This window comes from Paramormyrops kingsleyae, chromosome 7 (genome assembly GCF_048594095.1).
Source record: "Paramormyrops kingsleyae isolate MSU_618 chromosome 7, PKINGS_0.4, whole genome shotgun sequence".
Taxonomy (NCBI): domain Eukaryota; kingdom Metazoa; phylum Chordata; class Actinopteri; order Osteoglossiformes; family Mormyridae; genus Paramormyrops; species Paramormyrops kingsleyae.
Genome location: NC_132803.1, coordinates 24,989,893 through 25,015,209, shown reverse-complemented (window position 1 = coordinate 25,015,209; position 25,317 = coordinate 24,989,893). Strand labels below are relative to the sequence as shown.

General features: G+C 40.5%; 1 non-coding gene across 1 annotated transcript; it reads right to left on the bottom strand.

Moving 5' to 3' along the window:
- Window positions 1-4,844: 4,844 nt before the first annotated feature.
- On the bottom strand, window positions 4,845-4,963 carry LOC111834247 (U6atac minor spliceosomal RNA). Its single transcript, XR_002835969.1, has one exon. It is a non-coding gene; the product is annotated as a U6atac minor spliceosomal RNA (small nuclear RNA).
- Between the last annotated feature and the right edge of the window lie 20,354 nt (window positions 4,964-25,317).

Genomic DNA, 25,317 nt, shown 5'->3' with positions numbered 1-25,317 from the left:
CAAGACCTGCTGTTTTGGAGATGTTCTGACCCAGTCGTCTAGCCATCACAATTTGGCCCTGATAAGACCTGACCATAACTGCATAAGTAGCCACTGAAAATGTATGAATGGATTGATCATAATATAGCTGTGGTCAGTGGTCCATTCTTTGCAGGGTGAATATAATTTTATTTTCTGCTGATAACAGACAGAAATATTATTTCTTCTTATTTTTCACTGGAAATTTTGGGAATGATATTTTTCTTGTCAAAAAGAAGAGTGGGAGAACTTTTCACTTTTTGATACAAATTGCAGTTATTTCAGCAATTTGATGTAACTTCATCCATTTTCAATATAATGTTTTAATATGCATGTTTTTATCAGTGTGTAATAGTCTGTAAAATTATGGAAAGCGTTGACCATGCTACAGTAATATTTGGGAAATTATTACTGCAACATGATCAACTTTTTCCACAATTCTACATACCTTTTCTATGTAATATTATAGTTAATAAAATAATATTAACATAACATCTGTCTATCTATCTGTTTTCTGTGCCTGCATATTCAGTGCAGGGTTGTGGTAAATCTTGAGCCAATCACAGGAAGTACAGGGCACAAGTCAAGTACACTTTGGATGGCATTCCAGTCCATCACAAAGTATGCACTCACACTACATTCAATTGAGAGACACTAATTCACCAAAATGCATGCTTTTGGACAGCTGGAGGAAAACCATGTAACAGGTAAACAGAGACAGGAATTCAATGTACCTCCCCGAACATGCGAAGTTTAATTTCTTTCTACTAATTCTTCACTGACCCTCAAATAGTTCAAATGAATCAGTGCACCATATTATCAAAGTATTTTCAGTGTTTTTGCACATTTTAACGTTGATTTTGGTTAGAACATTTCTCTCAGATCTGACATTCTAGTATGTTGTAAATCTCTCTTGACTTCCCCTGTGCACAATAGGGGAAATCTTTCAACAACAAGGTACAAACCACTGCTCACTAAGAATAACATGAACCCAAACCCTAACCCTAAGAGTTATGGAACTTTTTTTTAGAGAAATAATTCAAACTTGAAACTTTTTGACTGACAAGAGTTTTGTTTTGTCCAGTGAACACCAAACTTCATTCCACAGAATGAACCCAAGACAACTGATGAAGCCTGCAAGCAGTGTGTAATAGACTGGGGATATTTTGTGTATTATTACAGGAACCATGAATCCTGTTGTGTGCCACAGAAATTTACATGAGAATATCAGTCCATCCCACAATATGAACAGCTGGATCGTGTAGCAAGAAAATAATCCAAAAACATGAGCATGTCTTGCCGAAGAAAATTGAATATATGGATCTCATTGACATGCTAGAAGAGCGAGTCCATAGGGAGAAGTAGAGCGGAATTCCTCCACAGAGCTGTGACAGTCTAATCAATAACTACAAGAAAAATTTGGTTACAGACATTCCTGATAAAGATCCTGTCAGAAATGAGCGAACATACACAAAGCTTACGGGAACAAATACATTTTGTTGGTAATGTATTTTATATATACCATCATAAGTAAAGAAAAATACATTACAAAATGCTTCATACATAACAAATGGACCTGAATTATGGGTGTACAACCCTTGCCCTCACAACCCAGATTTTATTCTATCAGGACGATGCCATCTATTTTTCATAAACACTTGGTCCCTGGAGCCTAACCCAGGCAGCACATGGCAGGGGGCAGATCCCCCCCCCCCGAAAGGGATGCCAGTCTATCGCAGGGCTCATGCTCACAAATGCAATCACACTGAGCAATTTAGGGACACAGATTCTCCTAAACTGCTTGTTTTTGGGCTGTGGGAAGAAATCAAATTGCCAAGAAACCCTCACAGATCCAGGGAGAGCATGCAGAAGTGAAGTCACAGCGCTGGAGGTGTGAAGTCACAGCGCTACCCACTAAGCAACTGTGCCTTCCCTCTGCCAGCAGTAATTAAATCTGTTAGCTCTAATTGAGTTCCTGGCTGGAATTGTTCAAAATATATACACTATATGTAGATAAGTATTGAGACACCTGGCCATTATATCTACAGGAACATTTCTGGCATCCCATCCTAAATCCATAGGCATCAGTATGGAGTTGGTTCCCCCTTTGCAGCTAGAACAGCTGCCACTCTTCTGGGAAGGTTTTCCACAAGATTTTGGAGTGTGTCTGTGGGACTTATTTTATGCATACCAAGACATTTTGGGCAGTTCTATGCTTCCAACTTTGTGGGAACAGTTTGGGGAAGGCCCTTTTCTGTTCCAGCATGACTGTGTCCCAGTGCACAAAGCAGGGTCCATAAAGACATGGTTGGGTGAGTTTGGTGTGGAAGAATTTGACTGGCCTGCACAGAGCCCTGACCTCAACCCCATCAAACACCTTTAGGATGAACTAGAATGGAGATTGTGACCCAGGCCTTCAGGGCCAACATCAGTGCCTGACCTCACAAATGCTCTTCTGGATGAGCAGGCAAAAATTCCCACAAACACACTCCAAAATCTTGTGGAAAGCCTTCCCTATGGATTTAGAATGGGATGTCATAAAAGTTCTTGTGGGTGAAATGGCCTGGTGTCCCACTATGAGTAAAATAAAGTGTCCCAATACAAGTAAAATGAACTAAAATTAATTAATAATGAATAGTGGCCACAATATTAGTTTCATGAGATTTTGGTAAACACCAAATTTGTATTTATGTACCACCACGGTCCAGGGAATGTTACTGTCTCACCCTCAGCAGTGTACCGAATATGGTTGATGTGACGATAAAGCCCTACTTGACTTGACCAACCAAAACTCAAAACACATGAGAGCAGGGGCCTGTTCCATGAAGCAGGGTTTGTTGATTAGCCGCATAATTTGTTGGATTTAAGGCAGTCTTATCTAAATGAACTATACTGTCATTCACTTACATTCAGCTCAGACTACCTTAAATCTGACAAGGTATCTGCCTCAGCAAAAAATCTTGCATCATGGGACACCCCCCAAGAATTCTGAGCTAGAAGCTGGAAGTTATGATTGTCCAATAGGAATGCTCCTCATTAAACTCTTATTGGACGATCATGACTTCTATCTTAAGTTAACCCAGCTAACCGAGAAATCCTGCTTTGTGAACATCTACCTGGAATATGCATGTTCTCCCTGTGCTCACATGGGTTTTCAAGTGGAAAGACAGACAGTTTAGGCTCGTGGAAGCCTCACAGCTACTCATGGTGTGTGCTTGCGGGTGTGACTGTGTGCCTTGTGAGGGACTTAGTCTGTGTTGTATGCCAACTCATGCTCCGTTCATCCAGAAATCCTGCACTGGAGAAGCAATTATAGAAGATGAAGAAATGGATATTGTAAGGATATTGCTATTTTCAATAATGAAATTTGAATTCCCTGTGTGACAGAATAAATCATAAGAAGTCTTCTCTGCATGTTCAGCTCTGGGGATGAAGCATGTCACATGCAATTGAAACAACTTGGTGGTGATTATTCACGATCAGTTACCATACAGGAATTCAGGATACATTCTCACACTGATAAGCATATTCACGCTTATACAACTGTAATGTATTTTTATAAACATGCACATACACTAGTGGCCAAAATTTTGGAATCATGTAGCATTTTTGACATTACGCTTTAAAAATTAGCACACAATCAAAGAATGTTACAAATATACATTGGACAATTAAATAAGTAACCGGAGCAACAGTTGAGTAACGTTCTACAATCTCTAGAGAATTGGACGTGTTTACACAATTTTGCCCACTAGTGTGTGCAGGCTTTTCCATCTTGTGATCTGTCAATGATACCCTTAAAAATGAGAGGATGAACAGGACGATCTGTACAGAAACCCCTGACTTGGAGAAGCAGTGTTTGTGTTGTGGTTATAAATGTGGAGCAGAATATCAAAGGTTAAGCCTTCAGAGGAACGCTGTTACTAAACCTTGAGAAAGTTACTTTGCAAATATCCAGAAGGTCACGTTAATGGTGTGAAGCAGAAGACACTTACGAAAGTTGTCCTAAATAAGTGCATCTGCTAAGCAAGTAAATAATACAACTAAAGTGACCTGCTCCAAAATAATTCTCTTCACCATTTAAATGCATTATATGAATCAATAGAAAATTCTGTACATACCAGGTTATGAGCGTTCGCAATGGCTTGTTTCCTCATTATTATTATTTTGTTTTTCTTTTTAAATGTGTGTGTGTCAGGCAGTGAGGCAGTAATACTTTCTGAACCAAACTATGTTTCCAGCAATCGACACGGGTAGAACGGCCGCACTTTGTATTATGGAAAGACGAATGCATCATATAATTCTGCTGGCACTTTGTATTAACCCACTGGCCCAGTCTTATACAATCACCTCACCCAGGGCTACCAAAGAGTAAGCCATCCGTTTTGATTGAGGTGCTGACCCCAAAGGGAAGATTTTGAGAACTTGATGGTTCTTTCTTAGAATGAAGCAAAAAAAGGGGGGGGGGGGGGGGGGGGGGGGTTAGGGTTTGTTTTATGCGGTAGGAACAAATCTCTGAAATACTTGAAACAGTGATTTTACAGCTGGGAGGGAAAAAGAAAACGTTCAGTCCTGAAAGCATTCGCACTGCACTGTACTTGTCTTTTCAGCTCAGTCAGACCCGCGATTACATTTCTTTATTTAGCATATATATTTATCCAAAGTGACGTAAATTGAAAAAGCGGGATCAGCCAGACACCAGAGCAATCAGGGTCAAGGGCCTTGCTCAAGCGCCAAATGGTCACATTGCTGACCAGGGGATTGGAACTGACAACCTTCTGATCACAAGCCCAGCATCTTAACCCACTGAGTTGCACACCTTCCCCAAAATCTCAGGTAGAGATGGTCGGTGGCAATGACTTAAACATATGTGTGCTGAAGGTCACTAGGACTTCTTCCACTCTTATCAAGAGGAGCGCTAACCTTCTCTCCTTTCATACGGCACTTGTGACAGAATGTACAATTTTCTTTAAAATAAAAGATTTAGGAATCTTTTTGGAAGACATCAGCTCTAAACAATAGACTGTGTCTCGTGGGTTTCTGAGAACAAGGATTTATCATGCTGGTATGACATATGGCTCTGCAGCAAATCTGATTAATATGGGAGGGCCAGGACAGACTGCACGGGGAAAAGCAGCCGTTTCCATGTTACTCTCAGCCAGGTCTTTCTAAAATGCAGCTAAAAACAGACAAATAGACCTCAGGGATTCAGATGGACCGTCTGTGATAAGGACAGCAAAGAACAGGGAGATGAAACCACACAGATGAAAAATGTAACTGCTAAGAAATTCAATTCACAATTATTTATTTCTATAGTAGTCCAAATTAAAATATTAAATACATCCTGTTGAGCACAATTTTCAGCATACAGTAATAAATGGATTGCTAGAAACAGGAAACAGTAAAGGACTGTTACATTTTAATATGAGACTCTTTCTGTGCTGAAAGCTTGGTGAATGTTTTCAGTATTTCATTGTTGAAGAGTGGCATATCTTATCAAAATCTATTCTAAATAATTTAGTCTGTCATGACAAAGTGGGACGAAGGACTCGAAGCATTTTGAATGTGGGGGGGGGGGGGGGGACACACTGGCATAAAACTAATATTTTATGTTAAATGTGGGGGGGGGGTCCAAATTTGAGGGGGTCCCCCTCAAATTTAATGGCAGCGACGCCCATGGCTCGAAGGCAGGTGTTCGGGAAAGCAAGAGGGGCTGTATTGGACAAAACGGGAACAAAGGAACAAACTAGACCACAAGGGGTCAATACTGGGGCAGACTGGAAACAAGGAAGGGCACAGACATTGGGACAGGTCAATATCAATGACAGGACTGGGGAACACAGAAATGGGAAGCACTTATATATAAGACTGATGAGGGAGCAGCTGGGAGTGATTAACATGAGGGTTAGGAACAGGAGGTAAGACAAACAAGTAACAGGCGTGGCTTGTTAGAGTCACACTAAGGAGTAGACAGAAGGATCAGGTGGATATGATGGGCAGGATGTGACATCCACTTTTATGCCACTTAGTTAAGGTTGTACAGTATGGTGCTTGTACCATCCAGAAGATAATTCATTTTCATTTAATTTCTTCAATGTTTTATAGCCCGAGAAACACAAACAGTTCAATAGATTTAAACAACAAGTACTGACGGTAAGAAATGATTCCATGACGCAATACTTTAGATTGACTAAATCAACCGAATCTTGGCATGGACTAGTGTTCCCTGGCTTTTCATCTCCAGGATTATAGACTCTGTTTCTGTGTCTGTTTTCTTGAGGATTACATTCCCTCTCATCAGTACAAACAGTTTAACAAGCACTCATAAAGTAGAATGTTATAATTCCAGAAGGGTGAAAATATGACTTTTACTATGTTTATAAAACCACATCAATCTACTAACCATTTATCTGTTACAGCAAGGGTGGGCAATCTCATCCAGAAAGGGCCGCTGTGTGTGTGGCTTTTCACTGCAACTCCCTAATTAAGTTACTAATTAGAGGACTGATTGGCTGACGAGTCCTCACACCTGGGTTTGAACAGCTGACCTAAAACTTATCCCAAAAACGTGGATGCACACTGGCCCTTCGTGGGTAAGATTGCCCACCCCTGCTTTACAGAGTTGTGGGGACAATATTGATTGTTTTTTTATTTATATAAAAAGGAAGATGTTAAGCAATGCCTACCATAATTCTTCTGCATTTTTTTTTGTAGAACCTTTGACGCATGTTCAATCCCACCAATCAGCAAACCTATCTACCATCACTGCCTGTATAACCAGAGCAAGAAAATATTCCACACAATGGGCTGTTTACCTTCTTGGTCTTTGAGAAAACTTGGGATCTTAAATGGATAAATAAAAGAAAATGTCTCAGCACATCATGACTAATTCCAGAAACTACTCTCACATTCATTCACGCAACTCCGTCAGTGCATTTAGGGGTTTGAGTGCCATCAGCGTTTCAAAGTTTGACTTGCCTAAGGTTCAGGCAGGAGTCACCAGTGAGCTAAGTTCAATGGACTGTTGCTGCAGGTAAAACATTTTGACTGTCAAGCAAGACACCAGAACGGAGAGGAAGGTACAGCATGTTTTGTGGCTTGACAGTGTGTGCGAAGGTTTCAGTGTTTCAGAAAGGGATGACTGAATTCTCTGACAGTGCTTGACCACAAGATGGACTAAAAATAAGATATAGATGTTTTGCTCATAGCAAAGGGAAATCAAAATGTAATAAACAATTAAGTTTGTGAATTATTCTATTAAAACAAAGAAAAAACTAGGAAAATTGCACATAAAGATCCCTGCACACAGACTGATTAATAAAGTCTCACCAAACTACATAATGTTTCAAGTATGTGTTGCAGAGCCATGTCTATCTTATCTCTCTCTCCCATAATAGACCTGCTCATTACTACACTCTATTCATAGGTTTGTGTCGGGTTCGGTATGCGATTGCCACTCTGCTGTTTAGAAGGCTGACACCATATCTAGCTACCTTCCATCTCTTTCCTTATCCTTATAGAGACTGAGCTAACATATCATAACCTAGCCAATACCGCTGCCTTGCCTCCATTACCTCTCAATCACCATGCATAACTCATTCTTGGGCTAGAAGTAGAATTTTGTGTCTCTCTGAAATCTCTAACAGCTTTTGTCCATGTGATTCATGTAGTAAAAATATGTTTTCCAAGCAATGTAGTATTGTAGTATTGTAGTATTCTACCACTTTCCCAAACCTACTACGGATGAGTTACTGGATGACATATCCGCCTGACAGTCATCTCTATCATCTAGATAGCAATGGCGCTGACGGGGTGTCCTGTCCAATCACCGGCCTTCACTGCTCTCTAACAATATCTGTCTGTCCCATCCTCTTCCTCTTTTGTCTAAGCTAGCAGGCTGACCCTGAGTTCATATGGCTTCTGGCTTCCGCTCTCTTGCAAATCCTCTACATGTGTCCGATCATTATTTACATTCCTTTTCCCTTTCCTCCCCTCTAGCCCCTCCTCAATGTTCCTAACCTGCTGCGATGCTTTTGAGCCCCTCGCCATTCTAACGTTACCGTTTCTGTCATTCCCCATCTCCTCTGGTTGACGTGTTCTCCCAGATGCTCGTCAGTCATGTCACCACTGCACCGCTCCTCCTTACTCTGCACTGCGTTTGTCACCTCCCATTAGAAGCATAGCACTCTACAGACTTGGACAACATCCTTATCTCATTCCTAGTTATTTAATCAGCCCCTTTACTGACGAATTCAAGGTGGTAACTTCTTAAACACTTTCCTAAACCCTGCGGACATGTCTAGCTGCTATCCTTTATCCTAACTCACGTTCCTTTTTTCAGACTGTGGATCTTCCATTTGTTCCAATTCAATGAAAAGAACATGATTCTCTGTTACTGAACATGTGATGCTTCCTGCCTCTATTTGATTGTCATGCACTAATCACGACGTGGGCACTCACAAAAGCTGAATATTCCAAAATCAGAATTTCCACACCATTTTCTCCCCTATGCTACACTCTGGAACCCCAAAACTATCATAGTCCCTATTCAAAAACATTGAATTACCCTAATTTCCACTTCAATGTTCTTCTGATGTGATTTGCCTTCCTGTATTAGCCTTTTGTCGACTTTGACTCATACAAACTCTGAACTTGCCTTATGCTCTTTATCTCCTAGATGGTTTCTCAAGCTTTTGATTTTACTTGACATTTCTGTACTTCAGTCGTATACATATGGTCTGTAACAAAGTTACCATAAAAAGATGAAATGCACATATACACTCTCTCTACACCAGCGATTCTTAACCCATGGGAAAGTTCTGAAAGGGTCACATGGCAGAGGTGGAAATGTAAGCATTTTAAAACCAGCAAGCTCCTATGCTGATCCACGATCAGATTTCCAAGCTCTAATCCTAGAATTATCCTATATAAATGGGTCATGGGTCTGCAACTGCTTAGTGGAAAACTAGTGAACACTCAACCAATCCAAGAAACCAAACCACAGATGCTTAATGTTAATGCTTAAAATTCACTGGCACATCCAATCAGATTTGTGCAATAGGCCTTGATTGGCATAAATTGCACAGAGTGCACTGTGCACTTGATCATAGTGTTAATTTAAACCTATACTTGACATAGAGTTGCAACTGAGCAAGCATGGTAAAAATTGGGTCACGGTGCAAAAAACATACTCTATAGTATTAAAATACTCACTACATGATTGAAATACTCACTACACGATTGAAATACTCTCTACACTGTTGAAATACTCTCTACACTTGTAAAAATGATACAACAAAGTTTACTAACAAAGTTTTTTATTAAGCATTAATGAAGTCTGCGGGTATATTTGAAATGGCATCCTTTATTTCTCAGCATTAATTAGTCACAGTTGAGGTTTGATGTTTGAGTTTTTTGACAAATATACAAGATGATTATTTCAAGCTGATGGTTGTAGTTTGCCTCTTTGCAGAGAAGAATTACAATACTAAAGCATGACTAACAAAGTTTAAAACATTTTGTAATCACAAACCAGCCCCTCAAGAAACTCCTCAATTTCTTACATTTATTATTATGGTTTTTACATTGGTTTCTCAGATGCAGCAAAACATGGTTGTCTTTTTTTATCAGTAATTTCAAAATGAATTGTCTGTGGACAGAAAGCGAAACTCCAAAACAAATTACAAAGGGAACAAAGAATTGCGATGTGTATGCCTGCTATGTAATCTGAATGCAATTTACAATCTTTTTTAAAAAAAAAAAAAACAGTACTTTTCAAAGGAAGCCTTTTCATATGTTTTAACAAAAACACAGGTTGTATGAAGAATTACAATATTCTACCATTCTAAACCAGTCATAATGGACCTTTGGATCTCCCTCTGCCTCTTCACCTGCATACATTAGAGTACGCATTAGACTGGGCTGTTTATTTCCAGTACAGGTCTTGTTTTTTGAGGGAAAATGTGTTTCTAATTCCCGGTTACATTTTTACAGTTTTTTTTTAACAGTAAATTTTCCTCTTTGCAGTATAGAGGACCTTCAAACAACCTTTCTACATATAATCTCAGTATTCATATTATCACATTTTGCCACAGTAAGGCAGTATGGTGGCTCAGTGGGAATCACCGTTACCTCACACCTCCAGGCCGCGGAGTCTGAATCCTGCCCCTTCTCTGTGTATCTCCCTGGATTTTGCATGTCCCCCTAGCACTCTGTGGCTTCCCCTGGTGCTCTGATGATGTGAGTGTGCGTGCCTTGTGATGGGCTGGAATCCCATCTGGGATTTACAATCATGTCCTGGATAAGCATTTGGAATGTTGACAGATTGCAATAGCCACAAATAGTCAATATACAAGGAGAATGACTTGATTGTAAAACAACAATCTAATGCATGCTCTAATAAAATACACTCCTACAGTACTGTACCCTAATTTATTATTAAATTTTAATTCAATAAAGATGTCATAGTGTTAATATTTATACATTTACAATGTCGTAATATTACCAGTGGGCCATAGATTAGTTTTCAATAATAGTAGAAGCTGTTATTCTTCTCAAGCCTACATATTAGCCAGTGTACCACACAAAAACCTGTGCGACATGGTGAAAAATAATAACAATAATATTGAGAATACTAAGAGTTGCGCATTGTTGGTGTAGCATAATTTATGGCAACTATAAGACATGCAGCACAACAGGGTCTAAACCTAAACTAATGTTATGCAACTAAAGCCCCATGACCTGGCTAATATTAGCCAAGTAATCAGCTAATGGAGTTCTACAAATTCCCAAATTATTACCTTCATTGTAGCTTCAGTAATCAAAGTATTTCTGCCAAGTAAGATTTACAGGGACAGTTCATTCTGTAAGATAGTGTTGCTAAGAAAACGATAGGAGCAGTTTATTTGTAGGTGCTTTGATGTGATTCATAGTCATTTCAGTTTTAGTGGTAAAAATACATGAAGTACTTAGGGGGTCAGATCAATGGGAAAATGATGATTTTGACTGTTGATTTTTCTTTTTTAGTATCAGTGTTGTATTGAAATCAAAGAGATTATAAAGGATCGATGGATATGGTGACAATATACAGTATGTATACTATATTTATTGGGACTATTTCTATTAAGAAGAAAAGGTTAATAACTGTATGCTGCCATTTGCTTTCGAGGTCTGTTGAGTAATACCAGAAACTTCAAGACATCCTTCCATAGATGGGCCTAAATCCATCCATTTTCCAACTGCATACCCTGGTTGCGGTGGGGGGGGGGGGGGGGGGAATAAAATTACAATACATTATTGCTATATTATATAATATTTTGTCTATTACACTTAAATGAGGCAAAAACAAAATGAAATTCTGGAAATGTATATACTGTGGCTGTAACAGCAACCAATATGAAAATATCACAAAGTTCTTCTAACGGCTGTAAAATCTCAGTCTCATTAATCATAAAACCAGCCACAGAGTGGAAATAATGATTAATTTATGCACAGTGGTCTTTGCCAAGAAGCTAATTCACTTTTTCACGACTTGATGATTTAGATACTTTCTGCTTTTTGTAGCACGTAAAATCTGGCAACATGTTTTAATTGGGTTTTATGGTGAAACATTCTGTAGCTCTCTGTGCTGCGATTTTTTACAGCGATGAGGAAAATAAACCCTTCACAACGAAAGTCTGACCATGACCTAATCAACACGAGGAATTAACATGTAAGCTGTTAAACTTCTTCTTTACATCTTGAATGATCATCAAAACAAGCAACAAAAAAAAAAACTAGTTCAAGGACCAACTAAAAATATTATTTCCGATTACAGCACAGACAGGCAAACAGCTTATAATTATTAATCAACTCCATGTCACTATAATGTGCCTTAAAAATTTCCACCATAAAACATGCTGTATACATCTCACTGTAATTTACCATCCATCGATCCATTCTGTACCCACTTGCCCCATGCATGTGTGAGTGAATGTTGTGTGAGTGAATGGTGTGTGAGTGAATGCTGTGTGAGTGAATGCTGTGTGAGTGAATGGTGTGTGAGTGAATGCTTTGTGAGTGAATGCTGTGTGAGTGAATGATGTGTGAGTGAATGCTGTGTGAGTGAATGCTGTGTGAGTATGCCCTGCCATGGGTCTGCGCCCCATCCTGGGTTCTTCCTTGTCTTGTGCCTGTAGCTTCCTGGATAAGCTCTGGATCCCCTCAACTGTAATTTACATTTATTTGTTTTTTTTGTTTTTTTGCTTTTGTTCAAAGTGACATACAATTGAGGATCAGAGACCAAGGTCAGCCAGTGACCCTGTAGCCGTTGGGGTTAAGGGTCTTGCATAAGGCCCCACAGTGAATTAACACTGCTAGTCACTGGGGCTGCTGCAGTGTTGGCTATCGTAGGCAGGAGCGTCCTGCCCCACAGACCCACACAAACTTACAGCTTTGGGATTATAATAATATTCAAACCGCCTAAAGAGTTTTCAAACCTTACTAGCTTTACAATTCTGTTCTCAGATGGATTTACAACATTTCAAATTAAATTACACTTTTTATTATAAATTGCCTGCACATCAGTAAATCAACAAAACATACATGTATTGATAAAGGCCTTCTGGAATAAAATGAACATTTGTCATAAATTTGATTGTCTGATGTCTGGGCAGGTCGCTGCATTATTAAGGTCTCTATCATGGGGCCATTTCTGGCATATAAACATCACTCCCTTTCTTCAGGGGTCCCAGTGTGTGCCAAGGAAATAGACGACATCCCATCATATTGTCACCATCACCCCATGTTGTACGCGAAGTACACAAGGTCTCAGGTACTTTTCTCTGTATCCTAGTTCTTCCCTCATACAGTACATGCTCCATGTCTCTAGCTTTCAAAATCCTCCTTTAGACCATCTTCAACCCTTCATTTACCAAGACTGATATCAATTCAACAGATGAAATCAATCAAACATCACGATTTTCATCTGGATCCATCTGGTCAGTGTCTTTCACGAAGGAAACTGCATCCTAACGTCCACCCAGCGCTGTGGGTCAGATGACAGCAGATCTCCAATCCACCGTGACTTTACTTTCAGCACCACAGAATGCCGCTGCTAATTTCTCCCCCCGACACATGTGGAAGCCAAACAAGATTCGGCTGGCAGGCAATCAAAAGATGGCAGTGAACGCCGCTCTAGCCGATGGGTATTTAGTGCAGTTGGGAGAGAGAGTGAGTATAGAAGAGACAGGTGGGTCAGCAGTAATCTGCTCACCTATTCCTCCACATTGAAAGCGCATAAGCTACCCACCCGATTTGGACCAATGACTCCACAACTAACCTGATCCTCCCCCCCACCCCCCGCCGATCCACTCTAAATCCATCACAATCCTTCCTTCACCAAATATCTGTACTGAACACCTGGAAACATTTTATCCCACTAATAAAGCACTATTTTGCTGAACCTGTTGCATTCTAGACTCATACAGTAGATCCTATTGTCTTCAAACAAGTGTTGGGGGTTGCAGGCATCTAGGAACCTGACAGGGAGACCTTCTTTGGTTGGGGCGACCTATTGCAACAACTGTTACAGGTGTTTCTGCAGAAGCAGAGATCCAGATGTCATAGCTTGAGGTGATCAAAGAATACAATTCCCCTGCTCCAACCTGAAAGAGATAGTGCTGAAACCCAGTGGATCGATGTGGTTCTGTTCAGTCGATCATCTTGGCAGTAGGATTTGGGGGCGATACTCTCAAAGGACTTTAGAGGAAAGGAGTACCCAGTGTTTTATCTCTCTAGGAAATCGCAGTGGAATCGCAGAAAAGTGCCAGTGAAATCGCAGTGTAACTGTGGAATACCAGGCAGGCCGTCACCTGGAAATACCTCCTCAGCCAGCCGTTTGCCCTTGTTACTGACAACACTCCACAACAGCAGGTGGGCAGGGCTAAAGACACTAACTCACACATTAGTCAAGTCAAGTCAAGTGGGGCTTTATTGTCATACCCACCATATTCAGTGCACTGCATACAGGGACGCGAATTAACATTCCCCAGACTGCAGTGCTGCATACAGTATATACATAAAGTGCAAGGATAGACAAAAGTCCAAAGCTGTGAGAGGGGGCAAAGAGTAGAGTTCAGAATCCGGATGTCCGTGGGGAAGAAACTGATAGAGTCTGGCCGAACTGGCTTGGCTGCTCCAGGACCTTCTGCCAGATGGGAGGGGGATAAAGAATCTGTGGGTAGGGTTGGGGTACATCCTCTACGATGCAGGAGGCCTTATGGGTGCACCATTTCATACAGGTATCATCAATGGAGGGCAGAGAGGTCCCAGTGGACTTCTCAGCTATATACACTGTCCATTGTACGGTCTTATGGTCAGAGATGTTGCAGTTCCCAAACCAGACATTCTCGAGGGTGCCTCTGTAGAATATGATGAGGATGGGAAAAGGTAGACTTGCCCTCCTTAGTTGACATAAGAAGTAAAGACTCTGCTGAACCTTCCTGGCTGAGGAGGAGGAGCTGAGGGACCAGGTGAGATCAGCAGGATGGTCTCCCCTGAGGAATCTGATGCTCCAGACCTATGCCACCACAAAGCCCTCAATGTGCAGCGAGGGCAGGACAATGACCAGTCAGCAAATATCTCTTTCATTCTGTTCATGCTAAGAGACAGTTGTTGGACTTACACCAGTCTGCCAGTCTCTATCTGCCAGCTTACCCAGCAGTTCCTGAATCTACAGGTCTGCTTCTTCAATGTCCTACACAGGGCTGCTGGGAAACACGGAGGTGTTGACTGGCTGTCCAGGACTGCTAGGGCCGGTCACTGGTGCTCATGGCTTGTTGTTTGGTCAGTAGTATAGTGCTTGGTGGGGGGCTGTCATAGGTCAGGCAAATGGAGAACTCCCAACTAACTCCACTTCAGTTTCAGTATCATGGAGAGCTAATTCTCCTCCTGGCTCGTGTGACAGCCAAACAACGCCTCTCACTGCTCTTTCTGACAGGTATTTACCGCTGTTGGGACAGGTGGGTCAGCACTAAACCTTTCACCTATTTCTCCACTTTAAAGCACGTAAGCCATCCACCCGATTCAGACCGACAACTTCATGACCAACCAGTTAGCTCCACGGACCAGCAGATATTGACCCTCCCCCATCATCAGCTAAGGTTGTGCACCCCCCCTCCATAACAATCCGTTCCAAATTGCTCACTATCCTTTTTTCAGTGAATCCTGCACTGAACATTTGTAAACATTTTCTCAGATAAAAAGCATTTCAGTAACACTTTCTATGAATGCCATGTCTATACGATGTGATATGAACATATTCATAATACATTATATTGCATTTACAAAGCAATATAAACAAGTTTAAATATGTCTAAAAAGGCATAGCACATATAGCCATGTTTATTATGCATTATGAATGCTTTATGAAACTGTCATCTATAATTGACTATAGATACATTCATAATGAGGTACAAAGCCTCCTTAAGTCTTATACCAGCATTATAATGCAAATGAAGGTATTTATAATGTAATATGATGCAATAAACATGGTTCTAGTGTGTTATGCCTTTTGAAAAATATAGGCATATTTCTAATGCTTTATGAATGCATTATAACGTGTCATGAATGTGTTCATAGATTATTATAGACATGGCATTCCTAAAAAGCATCACCTGCTTTGCTTTGCTGCAACCATCACACTCCAAACTCTTGGAGTGTATAATTCAATATTAGTATCAAAAGAAAGTTGTTTATATTTTTGTTGATCATCAGAGATGTGTGACCAGCACAATCACAGATAAGTTACAAACACACATTCACATGATACACGGTGTAGAATTTTAACACATACAGTATTCCAAAGTCCCATCCAGTACAGGGTGATGGGGAGTCTGGGCTTAGAAAATAGAAGCGTGGGGCACAAGAGAAAGGACCATCATGGAAGGAATGGCAGCGGTTTAAGAAAACATCTTTTAAAATGTAAGTCATGTGCAGAGTTCATAGCCACCTTCTTTTAATACAATTTCTATATGCTGTTCAGAATATCAGATAGAAAAAATAATCTGATTTCTTGCCTGCAGTGAAGGTCAGAATAATTGTGTATTTGTGTCAGTTCTTTTAACATGTAATCAATAAGAAGAAATAAGCTATTATGAATTAGTCTATTCATGATATATGATTTTCTTAATGGGATTATTATAATAACAGCATAGTTAAACAATTTCTGCAACCCTGCACCTCAGAAGATTTGCCATTAGAAACATTTGGTTGCATGGATGGATGGATGGACCGACAGACAGACAGATGGATGGATGGACGGACCAACAGACAGACAGATGGATGGATGGATGAATTCTGAAACAAATGTGTGACAACCTGAGACAAATCTTTAGAAAAAGATCACTCCTATCTGCAAATGTTTAATCTCTTGGAATCTCTACAGGCTGGAAGCTCAAAAAATTCTATTTTACTAACTGGACTGGAACATGGACACTTGTAGTGATATTAATCTATAAATCTTAATTTTACCTGATGTTGGCACCTTTGGGAATGGTAGCATGTAAGTATTCATTTATAAAAACAGTTCTTGAATGTTAAATTTATTATTCTTATTCACCAATACCATTGTGCTGATGTATGAGGTATGTGTGAACATAACTTTTGTCACAGTGGTTTAATGGGTCATTTACTAGCCATAACATACTGCATATGGACATTATTAAGAAGTGTCAATATCTCAAATTTCTGAAATTTTAGCCTCTTCAAAACAGCCTCCTATTGCTTCAATGACAGCATTGCAGACTCTTGGCACTCTTTCAACCAGCTTCCAGATGTAGCCGCCTGGAATACTTCTCCAATATTCCTACAGTCCTACAGTCTCCAACAGTCGCAAGTTCTGGGTACAAGCTGGCCACCTTGCTCTTACTGTTCGATCCACCTCATCCCAAACTCTGTGTTTGTAGGGGCCCTCTCACCTGCTGAAGCACCCTGTCTCTTTCCGGGAGGTGTGCTTAGGGTTATCATCTCATTAAAAAACAAGTTATTTTAGTTACGGCGCTCCTACTTTTGACTGGTACCGTGAATTGCTTGAGAATGCCCAAAATATAAAATCCATCCATCCACCCATCCATCCATCCATCCATCTATCCACCCATCCTCTATAATGGCTTATCCAGTGCAAGGTGACCATGAGCCTGGAGCCCATCCCTGGTAGCTTAGGGCACATGACAGGGGACCATCCCAGCAGGGCAGGGGACACCATAATGTTACTGGTGTGTGTTATTTTCAAAAATAACAAAAGCATGTCACATGCCAACTTTTAACAATTTTTTTAAAATTTACCGTAGTCATCATTGCAGTCTGTTATTTTTTTATTTCTTAATGTATAGTAAATAACTGGGCTAAGTGACACAGTAGCTCACCCTACAAGGGCTTCGGGTTTAAATCGCACCCCTGCACCCTGACTGTATGAATGGAGATTGCATGGTCATCCCATGTTGGGCGAGTCTCCACTGCACTGGCTTCCTGCCAGAGACACCTGGCATCAGGGGTGGAGTAGGGACTCACAGCAGGAGGGACTGACTGGGGGGGGGGGGTAAAATTTGCATGGGGGCGTGGTTCTCAGTAAATTGTTGCAATTTAAGTATGATTGTCAGTTATTGAAACGGTTAGTTGCTAAAATTTGCTGGCAGACGGGTCCCGCTTGGTAAATATTGCAGTGGACCCCCCTGCCATGATGGGCCCAGGGCCATATGCCTCTCTGCCCCCACCTCCTCTGCTGCTGTTCTTCAGCATTTTATTCTTGCAGTTATTCTTGTTTTGGGTCATCATGTTGCTTAAGGACTCCCCAATCAGACATAAAGCCAGAGGTGGAAATTTTGGGTTCAGAAAGTACAAATCCAGGACAAGATTTTGTTTCAACCAACGAGTTGCGTATAAAGAGTCACATTCACGGAGTACTCAACTGGCTGGTTGAAACAAAATCTTGATCTGGATTTGTGCTCTCTGAACTTTCCACCTCTGCATAATGCTAATGGACTGTCATAACTTTGAAGTGTGCTATAATAGTAAATTCTGGTATTTTCAGGAGTGCCCCGTTCACTGGGGCATCGTACGGATAAAAGTTTGCCACTGACATGCAGACTGCAGAAGTTCTGCTGTTAGACAGGTTGACTGGCAGAATAAGGTTACCCTAACCACTGCATGCTTGTTTACAGCATACAAACCCATTTGAGATTTTTGTTTATTTTTTTTTTTCATTTGACAAGTAAACAAAAATGTACCACACAGAGCAAAAAGGTAATTGCTTTGTTGTTTGGCTATTTTCAGTGGCGACTAGATGACGCTAGGTTCCTTATAATCTGGTTCCCCGGTGAAGAGCTGGTAGTAAAATTGCCACCACTGAGTTCAGTTTCACTGGAGAGACCCGCTGATAAACCTGGAGTGGAGTAAGGTGTGCAGAGTGTACACCAGGAGTAAATGAAAGGTACTCCATTTGCTATTTGCACAGTACAAGGGCACCTCCATAGGAATTCTTTGGTTTTAAAATGCTCCATTCTGCTCTCCATTAGAAACTTGGAAACCTACAGATGATATGCAGTATCAGTCAAAACACTCTTGCTTTTAATACATTTTAATACTTATTATTTACTATAAAGTAAAAGGGTTTGTGGTAATGAAGTAATACACATCGAATATTGCAACGACAGTGCCAGTGTTCAACATCTCAAAATTTTCTCAGATTTTAGTTCAGGGCTATTCAACTCAGGCCCTCGAATCCAAATCCAGGCCTTGTTTTCAGTTCTCCCAGGTAGTTAGTTTAATAATTACTGATTCTGATTGGTCAGAGGCTTCACACCTGGCTCACAGGTGAAGGAAGGCTGGAAAATCAGCAGGGCTTGGCCCTTGAGGACCGTGAGTTGAATAGCCCTGTTTTAGACTCTTCAAAATAACTCCTTTTTGTTTCAATGACAGCACTGCAGACTCTTGGCATGCTTACAACCAGTTTGCAGATGTAGCCGCCTGTAATGCTTCTCCAACAGTCCTGAAGGAGTTTCCACAAGTTCCCGGGCTCCAATTGGCTACCTTGCTCTTACTCTTCGATCCAGTTCGTCCAAAACCTGCTGTGTAGTGTTTTGGTCGGGGGATTGTGGGGGCCAGGTCATCAGTCACAGGACCATCTCTTTGCTCGTTCACAAGATAATAGGCAGTATGCAGGCAGTATGTGGTATACGGTACAGTATGCAGATTACAAATGACACCCGTTCCCTAAGTCTGTATTTAGGTCGAATTTGTAGGTTAGTCAGGAAAAAAATACAATGCATAATAGTAATAATAATTATTATTATTATACATTAATATTATAATTAATAATCATTATTGCTATTCTTCCGGGATAGGCTCCAGACCCCCCGTGACCCAGTAGGATAAGCGGGTTGGAAAATGGATGGATAGATGGATGGATATTGTTATTCTACAGTAATAGTAAAAGTAACTACATACACTCACCTAAAGGATTATTAGGAACACCATACTAATACGGTGTTTGACCACCTTTCGCCTTCAGAACTGCCTTAATTCTACGTGGCATTGATTCAACAAGGTGCTGAAAGCATTCTTTAGAAATGTTGGCCCATATTGATAGGATAGCATCTTGCAGTTGATGGAGATTTGTGGGATGCACATCCAGGCCACGAAGCTCCTGTTCCACCACATCACAAAGATGCTCTATTGGGTTGAGATCTGGTGACTGTGGGGGCCATTTTAGTACAGTGAACTCATTGTCATGTTCAAGAAACCAATTTGAAATGATTCGAGCTTTGTGACATGGTGCATTATCCTGCTGGAAGTAGCCATCAGAGGATGGGTACATGGTGGTCATAAAGGGATGGACATGGTCAGAAACAATGCTCAAGGAGGCCGTGGCATTTAAACGATGCCCAATTGGCACTAAGGGGCCTAAAGTGTGCCAAGAAAACATCCCCCACACCATTACACCACCACCACCAGCCTGCACAGTGGTAACAAGGCATGATGAATCCATGTTCTCATTCTGTTTACGCCAAATTCTGACTCTACCATTTGAATGTCTCAACAGAAATCAAGACTCATCAGACCAGGCAACATTCAACTGTCCAATTTTGTTGAGCTCGTGCAAATTGTAGCCTCTTTTTCCTATTTGTACTGGAGATGAGTGGTACCCGGTGGGGTCTTCTGCTGTTGTAGCCCATCCACCTCAAGGTTGTGTGTGTTGTGGCTTCACAAATGCTTTGCTGCATACCTCGGTTGTAACGAGTGGTTATTTCAGTCAAAGTTGCTCTTCTATCAGCTTGAATCAGTCGGCCCATTCTCCTCTGACCTCTAGCATCAACAAGGCATTTTCGCCCACAGGACTGCCGCATACTGGATGTTTTTCCCTTTGCACACCATTCTTTGTAAACCCTAGAAATGGTTGTGCGTGAAAATCCCAGTAGCTGAGCAGATTGTGAAATACTCAGACCAGCCCGTCTGGCACCAACAACCATGCCACGCTCAAAATCAAAACCTTTCTTTCCCATTCTGACATTCAGTTTGGAGTTCAGGAGATTGTCTTGACCAGGACCACACCCCTAAATGCATTGAAGCAACTGCCATGTGATTGGTTGATTAGATAATTGCATTAATGAGAAATTGAACAGGTGTTCCTAATAATCCTTTAGGTGAGTGTACATCACTGTATGTCGAGTTAACAAACCACTGAAGCCGATAATGTTTTCACAAGCATCACAAAGTAGTGCAAGTATTTGTCACCACGAACCATTAACCCCAATTTAACCCGAATAAAGCTCCTTGCACTGGGCACTAACAGCGATACGATTACCAGCCATAGGTTTTGAACCCATAACCTGCCAGAGACGGGCAGAGATCCCGATCCTGCTGAGCCAAACACCACCCTGCACACCATTTAATTAGCTCACCTTCAGAAAGTTCCATTTCATTTATTTTTGCTGGTGGGTTTTTAAAAGCTGGTGACTTATAAAAAAAAAAAAAGATTCAGCAGATGACTTTATTAATTGTTTTTTTTTTGAGAAGCTCATTTGAATTTCACTGGTGAGTTTTTATTACGAGGGCATGGGTGGCAGATACGGGTGTTTGAAAAACTAATTTGCTGCTTTTTTATTTGGTTTTCTTCCACATTAAAAGATTCAATAGCTCTTTCCTACACTGATGTCAAGAAAAATGGATTTGATGAAGACCTGTACAGTTCCAGTCAGTAATAAAAATTATTTTTCTGTACTTCGTAAAATGTAAGAAATAATAATTTTAAAAACAAAATTAATGAAAATACTTGGCTAATATTATTAAGTGTCCCTAATATTTTAACTAGAAATGTCTAGTAAAATGAGTATGACACAGTGCTTACACACTTAAATCCATTTCATTAGTGTGTAATACACTTGTTTTTGTCTACACATTGTCAATCAGATTTTGCATGTTCTCACTGTCTTTGTGTGAACCAAATGTTCCTCACAATGTAATAAAAACTTATTTTGACATTGTGGGGACAATTTTTCAGGACCCCAAAAAGATCTTTGAATTCAACCAATAAACTAAAAATGGTCTTGTATTTTGTTTGGTTATGGTTAGGTCTGGATAGGGGTTACAGTGTCATGTTGGAATTAGAGTTTTCCCCATAGAAATGAATGAGTGGTCCCCATAAAGATTTGTTTACCCGACATGCGTGTGTGTGTGCGTGCCCTGTAATGGACTGGCAGCCTGTCCTGGGTGTTCCCCGCCTCGTACCCTGTACTGCCTGGGATATGTTCCAGGCTCACAGTGACCCTGTCCCAGAGAAGCAGTTATGGAAGATGCCTTGATGCATATAAAAGAGAAACACACCAGTATATTTACTAGACATTTCGCTTATTTCTTGCTTTCATGTTGTGTAACACAGTCATATGTTGTGCGCTTTTGTACTTTTGGCAGCAGTCCCAAGAAACAGCACGTACCATCCTGGACACACATTCACATTCGTTTCTCCACAACAAAGATACACTTAAAGCAATATAATCTAACATCTTGGGTTGCTGGATGGACATTGCACCCAGAAGGATATTACATGGAAAGCCCTCTATTATGGTCTTTTGGTATCAACATCGCTTGGCCACCATCCAGGACTACCCACATAGATGCCGAAGCACAGAACACATGGTCCATCTGTTCTGGGACTGCTCAGCGCCTAGTGAGGTCTGTAGCCTCCTTAGCTTTGCCTGCTTAAGCAGGTTCTTTTCGAGGTGTTCCCTGATTGTCGAGAGCTGCAGACGTGCTCCATTTGAGGGATGTGTCACACCTGACTCTCCAGAGCAGTGTTTCCCAACCCGGTCCTTGGGGACCCACAGACAGTCCACAGTCCAGTCGGGGAGATGGAAGTGAGCAAAAATGTGGACTGACTGGCAGGGGGGGGCTACCTCTGGGTCCTCGAGGCCTGGGTTGGGGAAGACTTACGGACCTTCATCCCCATCGGGGAGGTCCTTCGGAATGCTGAGAATATTAATGCCACACGAAAGATCCAGTGCTTTGGATGAGTAACTGATGCTTTGATCAGACCTTTTCAAAGCATTTTTCAAAGCATTATTATACCCTTTCAAAGCAGTTTTCATGTATGCATTTGAAATGTTTATTCATTGGTTGAATCGGATGTTTTATATTTAATCTTTACTTGGAATTTTTGTAACAACTGCTAAAAATAGCAGAAGTTGTTCTCAAAAGGCAGCTTTTTCAATACATTTAATACTATAGTCTTGGTCAAAATTGCTTCTGTGATGTCAATTATAGCTGTACAGAACAAACTTTGTAAATCAAATTTTAATAGGATTACAGAATTTTGCAAAAGGTATTAACATGAATGGATAAATTGCATGACAAAATTAGACAAATTATACCCCGATAGGTGTCAGTAACTTCAACGCACAAATGTCAGGTAGGCAGGTTTGTTTCTCCTCTGCAGAGTTTATTATTTACTCTGTTGTGTTACTTTAGGTAAACCCACACACACCAGCACATTCTGAATTCCTGGTTTATGTTGTACAGATGTAGGGGGGACATTAATTCTGAGGTCCTCACAGACCATGGGGCCAGTAATAAACCATCCATGTCTTTTGGAAAGCACAGTAAATTACAACACCCCTGCCTAGAAACTAATTACAACATATAGTGGACAGACACAATAATGGAAACACCACAAAAAGAATTTACCTTTGAAGAAACTAAATCACAATAATAAACACAGCCACAAACTTGAGTCATGTTAAGTTAAATGCCAGTTTATATGTCAGCAATACAAGTGGTCTGACTGTCAACACTTTGATTTGTGAGTTTTCAAAGCAACCTGAGGCATCTAACGGCTTTTCAAAGATGATAAAAAGTCTGTGCATGGATAAAAAGTATTGATTGTTTTAAGGGTAATTCTGTCAAAAATCATGACAGTATACGACAAACATGTACAAACTTCATCGACAAATAATGGTCAAATTCACCAACACGAGCAGACGGATACCTAATAGGTTAGTTGCTAAGCAATACAAAATTGCAGTCTTAAAAATTAGCACAGTATGGAATCAGCACCTCTGTTAGCCAGTCTTAACAAAAACTGCATGTCATGACTGTCTTTTGCAAACCAGTTTTATTCAAGGCTAATGCACAAGGTATAAGGAACAGAAAAGCTGGACCCCTGAGCAATGGATAAAGTAATAAGGTCTGATGAATCATCTTTCAGCCTTCTTCCTGCATCCTGATGGGTTGACGTTATGAGAAACCCAAAGGATGCCTTCAACTAACAACGTCCATTGCCAAATGTTGCTAACGCGTAGCGGGAGATCCATAATGGTACAAATGGGCATCTCATGTGAAGCATTTGGTCCAGTGATTGCTCTGCATAGTCATATAACGGACAGAGAATATTAGGCCATTTTACAGGGCCAGATGCACCCTATGGTGCAAGCAGTGTTTTCTCAATGACCTCATACACTGATAAACAAGCTCACGAGTGGTTTCACGGACACCATGATAAAAGTTAAATGCATTTTGTTTATTACTTGCATATCTGAATGTTTTGTGAAGCAATCCAATAACCCAGTTGCAATTCATGAAGATTTTTAGCCTGATCAGGATAAGCAGTTAGAAGACAGATGGATATTGTTTTGTTTTTTTTAATTTTGCACCAAATGCCTTTTTAGTCTGTATGAGGGGAAAAAACAATAGATATCAGCACTATGATTTTGCAACAAGGTATTCCTGTTTCAAGATATATTTATTATTAAATTATTATATTTTATTTTCTAAGCATACATTTTGGTACCGTTCCCTTATTCCTCTTAGCCATCTGTGTTATGGACTTCCCTATGCAAAACAGTGGTTATTGTAAATTGTACGACACTAAATTCTATTCAATATGACTCTCTGATTTGATTTTGCATGCTTTAGTTATCTGGTGGAAGATGGAAGAGTGATTTGAGTGGTTAGAGGTAAACTTGTTTTCCATGTAAGAATAAAAAAAGCATGAAAACCAAAGCAAATTTCTCTAAAATGACAGTATGTAAAACTTCAAAATACTTCAGTGAAAAGGCTTCCAATTATTTCCCAATGTACAGACAACGCATAAATATAACCATATGCAAGAATCTTTTTTATTTGACAGTATACTTGTCAGATAATACCCTTCGGCAGATTTTTTTCCTCTGGAAACGTCATAAACCTTCTATATTAATGACAGCCCAAATGGCTAGCTAAGTAATAAATAAATAAATCAATTGTAAATTGGAAAATATGAATGTGGAAGAGTGCAAGGTCTGAGCGATATAAACAAATCGTCCTTAAGTTCAGGTAAGACAACGAGGAAGTAAGTCATCCTTGCAGAAATGGCCACCCTATATGGTCACTATTATTTGACGATAAAATGTGCGGCATCCACTGCGCCCGGCGCTGTTGACGGATGGGTAAAGCCTTGGACTGTACCTTATTGAAATGGGAGAAAGTGCCTGGGGAGCCATGAAATCCATAGACCCCACGTTAATGGGTTTGTAAGAGGCTTCCGCCAAGCAGGCCATGGCTGAAAGAACCCATTAAATATGCCCTGCTCTTCTGCCAAGATTTGAGCAGATTCATCAAAGAGGGAAGTCAAAGATAATGATAGCTCATGGCCATATGTGGGACATTTTCTCCCTCACCCTGTCTTGGGGGAGTGGGTGTATGCTGAACAACAGTAGGGGTCGCCTGTCAAAGATATCAGCTCTTTTGCTCAGGAAAAAAAACAAGAGCAAGGCCAAAGACTCTACCCTATCA